Source organism: Myotis myotis, unplaced genomic scaffold (assembly GCF_014108235.1).
Source record: "Myotis myotis isolate mMyoMyo1 unplaced genomic scaffold, mMyoMyo1.p scaffold_m19_p_1, whole genome shotgun sequence".
NCBI classification, from domain to species: Eukaryota; Metazoa; Chordata; class Mammalia; order Chiroptera; family Vespertilionidae; genus Myotis; species Myotis myotis.
Window position 1 is genome coordinate 206,091,609 of NW_023416313.1, and position 2,643 is coordinate 206,094,251.

Below are 2,643 nucleotides of genomic sequence, written 5' to 3' on the forward strand. Positions count from 1 at the left end.
AATGTCTTTTCTAGCCACATTCCCAATTAGGATAAGCAGAGACTCTCTCAGAAAAGGCTGCCTGGACACATGTATATGCAAAATGATGCTGTTACCTTTCTGCAGTCATTTGCATAGGACTTTTGTGATATGCAATGCCACATTAAGAATATGACAAAGAAAACTTTCTTCAATCATCCAACATGTTTTATTGAGCAGTTACTATACACCAAGCAGTATTTTATTTTAAAAATATGTTTATTAATTTCAGAGAGGAAGGGAGAGGGAGAGACAGATAGAAACATCAATGATAAGAGAGAATCATTGATTGGCTGCCTCCTGCACGCCCCCTACTGGGGATCGAACCTGCAACCCAGGCATGTGCCCTCATCAGGAATTGAACTGTGATCTCCTGGTTCATAGGTTGACACTCAATTACAGAGCCACGCAGGTCAGGCAGCAGTATTTTATTTTATTTTATTTTATTTTATTTATTTATTTATTTATTTATTTATTTATTTTGTTGTTAATCTTCACTCGAAGATATTTCAATTGTTTTTTTTTTGTTTATTTGTTTTCTTTAGGGAGAATGGGAGAGAGAGGAACAGAGAGAAACACTGATTTGAGAGAAACACATCAATTGGTTGCCTCATGCATAAGCCTTGACCAGGGCCCAGGTCAAGGAGGAGCCTGCAACCAAGGTATGTGCCCTTGACTGGAATCGAACCCGGGACCCTTTGGTCTGAAGGCCGAGGCAGCATTTGAGATGTCAGGGAAATATCAGTGAACAAGACAGAAAAATGCCTGCCCTTGGGGAGCTTATTCTGTGGAGGATACATATAATAAGAGTGAACAAAAGATGTAATAGCAGACATTGCTAAGGGCTTTGAACAAAATAAATGAATCTCAATATGAATTTTACAGAATCATAAACTATTAAAGTCCTCACATTCCCAGACATTTTTATTCCCACAAGGCCACTTGAAACGAGAGGTAATAAATGGTCTTTTGCCAGACAGAAGGGAGAGAAGCTAACTGTGGCTCCTTCCTTATCAGCTTTTAGGTCACTTCCTGCAGGAAGCCTTTCCTTACCCACTGTGGGGTAAGTGCGCCTTCCATGGCACCTTGTACTTGGCCCATCACAGCCTAGATTACAACCTGTTTATGTGGGTGTTTTTCCTACTCACTGTAGGACCTGCCCTGCGGGCAGAAACAATGCCTGTCACAAGCATACAACACAGTGACTCACGCTTCACAGATGCTCAATAGCTGCTGGATGAATAAGTAACAAGGGCTGCTGACATCAGAGGCTGATATTTCTTTTACCCCCGTAGGCAATTGTTCCACCACTCGACCCTTCCTAAGGCAGGAGTAGTTGGTTAATGACATAGACATGGCATGACTATCCTCAGAGAGAAGAAAAATCTTGCATAGCCAGAAACCCAGGGGAGATGGTTTGTTCACTCCTTCCCAGCTGTTGAGACTGGAGCCTCGGCGTTAAGCACCTCTAAAAATGAAGAAGCAACATCTGTAGGGCCTGTAGCTGGTGACTGGTCGCTGCTGATGGGAACAAAGGGAAACAGCCACCACTGGCTGGGCACACCGCAGGCCCCATCTCACTGTGGTGGACAGATGGTTACCACCTAACACCAGGGAACACACAGTGCACCCAGGACATGTACAGGCTTTGCCGTTCTTCTCTCTTACTCTCACCAGAGGGCTCACAGAAATAAAAGATCTTGGGGCTGTGTGGCCTTCAACGCTTTCTGCCCAGCCATTTCCCTGGAACAGTGGTTCTTTTTAGGGGACTATGGCCATCAAACATTGGTTCCACCTTAAGGCTGACCTAGCAACTAAAACCCACATCTAATATTTTCATGGTAGAGGTAGATCAAGGTTTCTGGGCACAGCAAACTACCTGAGCTTAGGATATGCAAAAATACGGTGGAGCTTGGTCCTCTTGCCTGTATAGGTAGAGGACCCCCCTAGCCACTTCCACCCCACCTCCAGAATCCAACCCAGAGACCAGAACTAAAGCCTCTGTAGAAGCAGCTGAACAGTTGCTTTCTGCATCATTTAACACAGCATCAGATCTGATCTATAACAGGAAACTGTAATTACAGAGTTGAAAGATGAAGTCCCTCCATTTTTTATTACTACACTAGGGGCCCAGTGCACAAATTTGTGCACCTTGAAAGGAACTGTGGGCCATGAGGCTCCAGTGGGTAGAGGGGTTGGTCTTGGCCCATCCTCCGTGTCCCTGCTCAGCCCCTCCTGCTGCAGCCCTGCTCCCATGTGCTGACAGCACTGGCTCCACTTGCACCTGCTGATGGAGCAGAGTGATTGGGGCTGGTGCCAGCAGCAGGTGTGAGTGCCGGGACCACAGTGTGCGGGAGCAAAAAATTTCCAGTAACCACCAGCGCCCTGCTCCTTCACCCCCACCTGCTCCACCATCCCTCGCAGCCAACACTCACCATGTTCCGTGCATGCCCCCTGGTGCTCAGCGCATGTCATAGTGACCAGTTGTTCCACTGTTCAGTCTATTTGCATATTAGCCTTTTATTATATAGGATATGATTCTTTATAGGGTTTTCTATGCCTAATTAAAACATTTCTGTAATGTGTAAATATGTTCTTATAAAAATATCACACAACACAAAAGCA